Genomic DNA, 10,647 nt, shown 5'->3' with positions numbered 1-10,647 from the left:
TACTTTTAACTGATCTGACGAGCGCCCCTCAACATAACTGTTACTGATGCTGTGCTAGTTGTCCTTTAACCTCAGGTCAACATCCATTCTGCAGACTCGTAGTCAAACGCATTCCAACCATGTCGATTCAGTCTTTTTCCTGTATGCACTGAATCCACTAACAATTCACCAATGTGTGTTTCCGGGTTCCTTTCAAGGTAATAGAATGTGATTATACGAACATTTGCTTACTTCGTCTTCACATGACGAGAGACTACATGAAAGCTTGCATTCTAACTGAGCTGACCTTGGGCGAAACGACGGGAACAACAATTTCACCTTCTATGATAATATTATCACTCTGGACACGACACACATAGTTTTGTTGTTGCTGATTAACGTCAAATCATCCCTGATCCAGCAGACCTATTTTAAAGGGCATTCTAACCCTTGCTATTCCGCATTTTGCTAATCTGCAAACAACCTTTTGATTACATTACCTCATATCTTTCTTTCTTTATACGGTGGTTGGTACTTAAGTAGGCGGCTATTACCTCCCTACGATGATATGGACGGGTTTGATCATCAAGAAAGCCACAGTATCCTACTTCTTGGTTTCACTTCGACCAAGGACTTCTCTTGGTCAATCCTTTGCATGTCGGCTGCTAAGAAATTTAAGGCGGCGAGCTGGCAGAATCGTTAGCACGCCGGGCGAAATGCTTAACGGTATTTCGTCTGCCGTTACGTTCTGAGTTCAAATTCTGCCACGGTCTCATCCTTTCGGGGTCGATAAATTAAGTACCAGTTACGCACTGGGGTCGATGTAATCGACTTAACCCCTTTGTCTGTCCTTGTTTGTCCCCTCTATGTTTAGCCCCTTGTGGGCAACAAAGAAATACGAATGTTGGACCTTTCTTCTGTGCTTGAAAGTTTCTTGTGCTTGTATCTCATAAGTCCACCTTTCGACTGTGTATTAAATCTTTGAGGTAGTATCTCATCTGAGTGTCAACTTGCTCGGTTTGAATTCAGAATCGAGTTGTTAACATGGAGGACCGTCTTTTTTCTACAAGGATGTAGAAATTTCCTTATCTTCGTTGTGTGCTTTCTATAAGCATTTCGATAGTCATTGCTCTGGCTAGCTTTCTGGTCCAGTAGCTTCAGTCAAGATCATTAAACCTATCACCAGCTTCTCTTCCCTGGTGCATCGTTTCTCTGCTGAGGCTCTTTGTCCTATTATTCTAATAGCTTCTTTCTTCGAACTGCTGATTTCTAGAACTCACTATCATCGTTTTGTTTTCTTCTGGACTATGATATTCTGTATTTTAAGCTTTCTGACAATAAAAATCCTTTAAACTTTTTGGCTCCTTTCTCTATTTCTTTCGTTGTAGCCTCTAACGTCACGGACTTGTTTGATACAAAACTTATAAAGTTATATATCGTTAATCCAAACATGAACAAAGAGAAAACACAATAACGCCAGGAGGTATACATGTATACATTTGTCTGCTATATCTAGGGGGTAGAATACGAATGGGCCTCCATCGGTGCAATTTAAAGAGAGAATACATATACAGATTACATCATGTCAATTATCCTGTTTGTGGCAGCGCACCATTTTTATCCTTACGCGTCTTTGGAAAAAGAGCTTTATATGATGGCGAATGTAGACAAAATATCACATCTTTGGAAAATAACAAAGGGAAGCAGAATATGAAGTATTAATACCTTTCTCAAGAATTAATAATGATTATGAAGTGTTCATAAGGAAAATATCTCCCACGAACTGTTTTGCCGTGAAAATTGTGAACGTTCATAAAAGACTCAATTACGCATTCATTCACCAGACTCAAATGAATGCGGTTCTCCAAAGTGTATGCTGTTATCACAATGTGTGTATATCTTTTCTTTCTTTCTTTTTTTTTACTACACGATCACAGAAATTAATCGATACTGTACGTACATTACAATATCGATCTGCTGCAAGACGGAATATAACAAAATTAGAAAAAAAAAAAAGAAATGTAAAGAAGAATAAACGTTGAAAAAGTGACACTCTACCACAACTCCAACAATGACGACGCTGCCGCCGCCGCCGCCGCCGCCGCCGCACGGTCGCTAGTATTGATATTATTGTTGTTGATGATGATGATGATGATGATGATGATGATGATGATGATGACGACGATGATGATGATGATGATAATAACGAAGACAGTTATAATAATAATAATGATAATAATAATAATAATGATGATGATGATGATGATGATAATAATAATAATAACAACAACAACAACAACAACAACAATAATAATAATAATAATAATAATAATAATAATAATAATAATAATAATAATAAAAATCTCGAATATTAATTTTCTAATTGTCTGGAATATTTTTGCACATACATGATTTTCTTTCTCCCCGCGCTCTCTCTCTATATATATATATGTGTGTGTCTCTGTATGTGTGGTATGTGCACGCACGCATGTGCATGTGTATACGTGTGCGTGTACGTTGTGCATGAATTTCCATACACACACACACACACACACACACACATCAATAATGTTCTCTTGTTATCGACTATTTCTATCGTACACACAATTGTGATAAAGTCAAACATTAGATGTCTATATATCTAAATTTCCTATTTATCTCTTCATAATATGTGATTAATGCTATTGAAATTAGCGTATTCATGAGGGCGATGATGATCGTTATAAGTGTTGGCGTTGGCGTTGGTGTTGGTGATGGTGATGGTAGGATGGTGTCGGTGATGGTGTTTCTTCCTGTCTCACGAAAATAAGCTAAGCGCCGATTAATGAGCAGGATTACAGTACCAGGCTTACAGAAAACTTACGACTATACCACCTTACAGTGCAGTTTGTTCGTGTTTTATTTTTCTATATGTGAAATCTGTAAACATGTTTCATCCAAGAATCACTTGAAGACTGTTTCTAATGCTCGTTTCTTTGTCAAGTTACTCGTAGGGGACGTATGTGAATTAGAAATTGGTAATCTAATCTAAGTGGAGGCATATGGCCTAATGGTTAGAGCAGCGAACTCGCGGTCGAGGGATCGCGTGTTCGAATCTATCTCAGGGCAAGGTGTGTGTTTATGAGCGAAACACCTAAGCTCCACGCGGCTCCGGCAGGAGGGAATGGCGAACTTCTGCTGACTCTTTCACCACCAACTTTCTCTCCTGCATCATGCAGCTCACCTGCGAAGGACCGGCGTCCCGTTCAGGTGGGGAACCTACACACCAAGGAAACCGGGAAACCGGCCCTTATGATCCAGGCGTGGTTCGAGAATGGACAAACAATCTAATGTAAAGCACACACTATATATATAGTCAATCTGCTACTTACGGAGGTTCTGTATTTGCTTTACCTAATCCTTGTTTCATTTTGAGAGGATATAATTCGAAATAATGGTTTCAAATTTTGGCACAAGACCAGTAAATTCGTGGGTGAAGATAAGACGATTACATCGACCCTGGTGTTCGACTACTACTTATATTATCGACGCCGCAAGGACGAAAAGCTATGTCAGCCTCGGCGGAATTTGAGCTTAGAACGTAAAGATAGACGGAAAGCGGCTAAGCATTTTACCCGCCGTGTTGTCGTTTCTGTCAGCTCTTCGCATTATCTAATTCGAAACATTACTGCAAGAGTACCAATTGGGGATGGGTAGTCGATTACATAGTTCCCTTTAATAATAAAATAATAAATGCGCCCTTTTAAAGCCTAGCCAGGTTCACGGGCCCGGTTTCAATGGCGTATTTTTCCCCAGCTGGACGGGACGCTAGTCCATCGCGGCGTTACTCATTTTTGCCAGCTGTGTGGACTGGAGCAACGTGAAATGAAGTGCTTTGCTCAAGAACACAACGCGTCGCCCAGTCCAGGAATCGAAACCACAATCTTATGATCATGATGCTGACACCCTAACCACTAAGCTACGCACCTCCATAGAGATCAATTTACTCCACTTTTATTCTCTTGTATCAAGCTCGAAAGGATGAAGGGTAAAGCCGACACCAGCGTTATTTGAACTCTGTTTGTAGAGAGCAGGACGAAATTCTGCGAAGTATTTTGCCCGATACGTTAAAGATTCTGCCAGCTCATTGCCTTAAATTATTTGAAATATATATTTCTTTACTACCCACAAGAGAACAAACAAGGACAGGCAAAAGGATTAAGTCGATCATATCGACCCCAGTGCGTAACTGGTACTTATTTAATCGACCCCGAAAGGATGACAGGCAAAGTCGACCTCAGCGGAATTTGAACTCAGAACGTAACGGCAGACGAAATAAGGCTACGCATCTCGCCCGGCGTGCTAACGTTTCTGCCAGCTGATTGCCTTAAATTATTTGAAATATGACAGATAATTGTACTCGGATTTAAATACAAAGAGAGTACGTCAACAGGAAGCGAACCAATAAGTCTGAAAAACACAGAACGCCATATATAATGGTAATCGTAAGTTCTAATAAGTTTCTCACAAATCAGCTAATTGAATAAACTAACTTAGCTCAAAGAAAACAAATAAAACATCCGTAGAAGATTAAAAGATTGAAACATTTGAACTTGCAACCACAATTTTTCCAATATTTCAGAAATAATTAAAGATTATTACATTGTAATTCTTTATTTTATATGTTTTCCTTTTTTTTATTTTATTTCTTAGTTTTGGTTCTTTTCTGTCTTTTAAATACATTTCTTTGTAGTTCATGATTTCGATGTTGTTTTAAGTTTATTTTGACTTTGGCTTCAAGTTTTGATTTGCGATTGTAATTGTACTACTGGTTATGACATATATGAATGAGCATTTAATTCAGTATAGGTCAACATTAACACATCAGAAAAGATTTAAAAATCAATAGTAATTTTCGTTTTGTAGCCATATCTATCTGGTTTTGAAATACTAAACATCAATCACGCTTGTGCTTTGATATTTGAGGAGCAAGAGGTAAAAAAGGTGAGACATATACCAGAATATTATCGTATAACAAAGGTGTCAAAGGTGTTTTTTTTTTTCTTTAATACTCTTTTGGTCTAATATTCTTTAAGAAATTCTTCGGCGTGTCGAGTAGCTTCTATTTCTCTTGATTTCTTATTTTTCGACCAAATACACAACATTTTTTCCCCATTGAAAACCGAGAATCTAAATGTAATTATGGTATTTTTCGTCTTATATTTTTATATTTTTTCATAATAGTTTAACGCTTGGGTATTAGAAAATAATACATAAATTATTTTTAAGTGTAAATAATTCACACTATTACAGTAATGTTATTTTATGTTTCCAAACTATGGAACTGGAGAGGAAATACGGAGATAATAGTGGCAAGTAACGTAAGAAATCATCTGATATATAATATTCATCTTCCGCTAGATTCCGAATTCAAATCTCTTGCAAGTCAACTTTGCTTTTTATGCCTCCGAGGCCAACAAAATAGCATAATATATACTAGCGAATTCAGTCAGTAGATTGTACATATTATCTACAAAAACCTCCCTAGATATATGACTATTTCATCACTGTTGAGACAGGTGGAAACGGTGAAACAACGAGGACTGGACAATTAAATTAGGGTGTTGCTCAAAAACTAATTGAGTTAAATTTACCGGTCACATATTAAGCAGCTTATTTCTTCTCACTTTAGAGTGGAAGAACTCAGCTGATAAAGAAATACATATTATTATTGCTATTATGGAGAAGGCTAAGACGGTGAATTGGCAGAACCGTTAACACAACGGAGAAAATGCTTAGTAGCATTTCGTTCGTCGTTGCATTTTGAGATCAAATTACGTTTTGTGCCTATAGTAGAAAGGCTTATTATTATTATTAGTAATGAAGCGATGGCAGAATTGAAATAACATCTGAAAATGCCTTGAGCTCTTTGGTGCCATAAAGTGGAGAATGTGCAGAACAGTGCATCGAACAGAAAGTTTGACTTCTGTCAGCAAATCCTACTGTTCATTATTTACATTATTTACATTCGACGGATAATAATAATCATAATAATAATAATAATAATAATAATAACAACAACAACAACAACAACATCATCGAAAAATATCTTAGGAATGAAAACCCAGGTTCGAATTTCCCCAAGTCACCTGAAGATGGCTGGAGGGTATATCAGCCGAAACGTTGTGTTAACAACAAACACGATGAGAACAAATCACCGTCGAATGTAAATAAAGTAAATAATGTACATAATTCCTCATCTCTTAAATATAGAAGTGTATAAATCCTACTGTTATTCGCTTCTCATTTAGGGGGTAAAAACAAAGATGAATAAATGACAAGAAGTGACATTGGATTAGCGATTTGTGTGTCATGAGTTTAAGTATGATCATTGTTGATGTGTGTAGCCCTTGATCAGCTCTAAGTTAATTAACGTACGATTAAAAGAGCTGCAGCCTTGATTAAAATCATGTATTTCTTCTATTTCAGGAATTCCGTATCGAAAATACATTAAAATAATATCCTTTGTATGGACGGTAATGTTAAGCAGGTTTGGCTTCTATTTCCAGCAAATGGAGAGACTACATGGCATATCCTCTTTGAAGTAGAATTCCATTGTGTTTCTTGATTGGACATTTTATTTTATCATGTCTCACTTCATATACGATTATAAACTGGGCGCTTGCTGTACTTCCGTGAAAGATATTTTCTCTCAGCTGAGAATAGGAGATTTATCATTAATCCAATTAATATTACGAATGAATTAAACACCGCATTATGGATCTTTATGATTTTATAAATAATTGATAATCAAATTCTGTTGTTTCTTGTTTATAATGGCTTTGTATAATGGTTAACTCCCATGTTTATCACATTTCGTTGATAATCTAATATATTTTAAAATGTCAGAATCGATTAATAGGTTTTCGCAGCAGATACAGATTGATTCTTGGGAGATGTTAAATATTTAAACTCTTTAAACCAAATAACATAAGCAACGGCATGAAAATATTCGATCAACAGGGCAGTTGAGTATGACGATAATGTGTTAGGAAGAAACATTACGAGATGATATTTGGAGTGAATTTGAGCGTGAAATTTCATCACGAGATGCTTTGTGTAAATAACCTGGCTTTTATAGATATCCTCCATGTTGGGGGACGTGTGACTAATTAGCCTAGTTTTATGACATTAAGCATTGCATTTCTAGGCTTTGTTTGAATCAATAATTGTTCTATGGCAAGTTGTATTCATGACAGGATGACTTAATTATAAGTTATTCACTATTTTCTACAACCTCAGCGATGTGTTGTTTTGTTTTGTTTTTCCATCGTATCATCTATTGCTAAGGGTATTGGTCATGGACGTATCGTGTAACTTATGATGAACCAGTAAGCCAACAGCATAATACCTTAACAAGCTCTCAGTCATGAAGTTATTTCTCTTGGAAAGCTAAGCTATGACATGGAGATTGTACTACAAAATGATTTAATTTTGGGCACAAAAATATTACTTTTTTGCATCTCAGTGGAACAGTGTCAGCGACTAGGTTGAAAATTGTTCGACGAAAATTTTGAGATTAAAAAATAACTGTTTAAGTGAAGTTAATGGCTTTTGTGTATTTTTTAAAGAGCCAATATATGCCTTAAACTTTGATATTGCTTTAGTTTCAACACACAGTCTCTGATCAAATTACTTGCCAGACAAGTACATCACCGAAATTATTCATTCGTTCTTCAAATAACAAATCGCTTTATCCAATCTCAGAGTAGTTAACATTTAGAATGTCTTTACAGACTTGTCAGAGTAGTGTAGGTACAGTACTCATGATCCTTTGATGGTCTTCGTAGTTACAGAATGAAAGGCTGCGAGGAAGTTATTCATAGACCAGAAACCAGGTTCGGCCGCTTGCAACAGAGCGATGTCAGCTAAGATCACTCCAGCACTAGGATGTACTTTTAACCTGAACTGATAAAAACAGGAGCGTCCCTTCTGACGGGCTTCCATATATCTTCCGTGTTTCAGATTTCACTGATAAGGTTTTGGTCAACTCAATGATAAGGTCAAAGATACCAAAGCCAGGTGCAATACAATGGAGGTAAACTGGAAATCAGGCGCAGGTGTGACTGTGTTGTTAAAGTGCTCGCTTTCCAATTGCATAGTTTTGGGGTTAGACACACTGCGTGGCTCATAACCGCCCCACCTCAGGGGCCGAGTGGGCATTGCGCCTCATTATAATATCTTATCATAATTCATTCTTTTTTTAACTTCGTCTTTATTCATCCTCTTTTATTATTTTATGTTCCCCGATTGTACCGTCCCCATCTATGTATAGTCCTTTATGGATAATAAATAAACCTAGAAACACCGCGTGGCACATAGGTAAAGTAAATGTTATCTACGATAACCTCTAGGCGACTAAAGCCTTGTGAGTAAATTTGGTAGACGTAAACTGTGTGGAAGCATGTCGTATATGTATGTATGTATTTATCTCTTTGTCCTCCCCACTATCGCTTGACAACCGGTGTTGGTTTCTTTACAGCAAATGAAAGCGACGAAGTAAGTACCAGGTTTAGCAAAGAAGTACTTTGGGGTGATTTGTTCGACTGAATCCTTCAAGAATCTTTCAGAGTAACTCTCTCTCTCTCTCTCTCTCCCTGTACCCATGGGATATGTTATTTTAAAAATGCTTTTGATGGGATAAAAGCTGCGTAAAATAGAAATAAATTCGGGGCAGCAAAGTTTGTTATTTGTCTTATAATTTTGCTATCTATGTAACGATAACATCACATAATCCATAATCTCTCTTGCATTCCAAACATTTTACGTAAATTCATTCATCCAGTGAAGTAATCAATAATGCGGAGCTAACCTACCTATAGAATTAACACGTAAATAAACAAATACATGCTTATATAGTTTCATTTGTGTAACATTCTTGTACTTATTTACATCATTCTTCACTTCTTGCATCAGCCTAGTTTCCTCAACAAATTCCTACATTTTTTACCAATGGAATGTCATTATTTAACATATATTTGGTCAGTATTTTTGCATAGACTACACGTTTACTTGACAAACTCGACTAACTGGAAGTACCAAGCAACCTACTTAACTAAATTCAACACATTATCACCCGCATACATTTACATTTTATTTTTCTCACTAATTGATTCTGTTCAGCTTCATATGTTAATATCGTAGATCAATGTCCACACGTCTGTCAGGACCGCAAACATACTGATTGTATTAGAGTGCCTGTAGTTCTGTTTATGAAAGAAATCATAGGTGGATCTTATTCGCTGTTGAAACTAGCTGGTAATTTAAAAAAGAAAGAACATGTTTATGTTCAGTCACATCATAAATATTAAATAAATACAATTAAAGGTATCAGTTTCACAAAAGTCTGTTTCTTTATTTCTTTTACTTGCTTTTTGTTCAGGCATTAAAGCAGTAAAAATGTGACACATGTCAGTTGACAAGAACATAAATATTTAAAGTGATTCCATTAATCCTCCAACGACTCACTGCTGGTGCAAAAAGTTTTAAGATATGTGCTGCGTGAAGCTCACGGCCACAATTTATGTATGGGTGATGGTGTGAAACTATGCAACTTTCATGTTTCTACATCAGTGAATTAGAGTGACTGAGAAGTGTAAAATGGAAGATCATACAAGCTTTGATCACTGATATCTCAATAACAATCTAATCAGGTAAAACATTGAGCCAATGGCGTAATATATCTGAAGTTACACGACATGCGACTTCCCAAAATAGAAAAAAAGTCAAACTCCTTTAAAGCTTACCCTATCATCTTGAAAACATTATTTTCCTACATATTCTTACGTGTCTAGTATTTAGTCTTTTACAAGATGGTCGAGTCTAGAACAACATAGTTTTAATACTCTTTTGCGTGTTTCAGTCATTTGACTGTGGCCATGCTGGAGCACCGCTTTTAGTCGAGAAAATCGACTCCAGGACTTATTCTTTGTAAGTCTAGTACTTATTCTATCGGGATCTTTTGCCGAACCGCTAAGTTAAAGGGACGTAAACAGACCAGCATCGGTTGTCAAGCGATGTTGGGGGACAAACACAGACACAGAAACATATACACACACACATGCATATATATATATACGACGGGCTTCTTTCAGTTTCCGTCTACGAAATCCACTCGCAAGGCTTTGGTCGGCCCGAGGCTATAGAAGAAGACACATGCCTATGGTGCCAAAGGTTCGACATGCTAAAAATAGCAGTAACAAAATCTCCTCGCAAGTACGTTCTATCAGTTTAAGGAACGATGAACATTATTTAATCTAATTCTAATTAGACTACGTTTGAGAGATAAGCCGAAATGATTTTATCAGAGAAACCTTTGGATCTAGGTTGGTTTGACCAGGTTTGATTTTGTGCTAAAAATTAGGATTAATTAGGAAAACCAATACATACAGCGTGAGGGAAGTATATTAGAAGAATCGAATTCAAGTTGAATTTAAATACCTGAAGTGCCTTCATCTTGACAGCAGGTTTTATTTCTTCGTATTGCGAATGTTGTTATATAATTACAGAGATCGGGCGAGCTAATGATAATGTACGTGTTGGTGTTTGAGTTAGGAATGATTAAAATGATGGCAATAATTTTTTTAATGATGTTGATGAGGATCGTGATCAGGATTATTAAGAGGATGC

The sequence above is a fragment of the Octopus sinensis genome, linkage group LG11, assembly GCF_006345805.1.
Source record: "Octopus sinensis linkage group LG11, ASM634580v1, whole genome shotgun sequence".
Taxonomy (NCBI): Eukaryota; Metazoa; Mollusca; class Cephalopoda; order Octopoda; family Octopodidae; genus Octopus; species Octopus sinensis.
Note: the sequence above shows the minus strand (reverse complement) of the source record.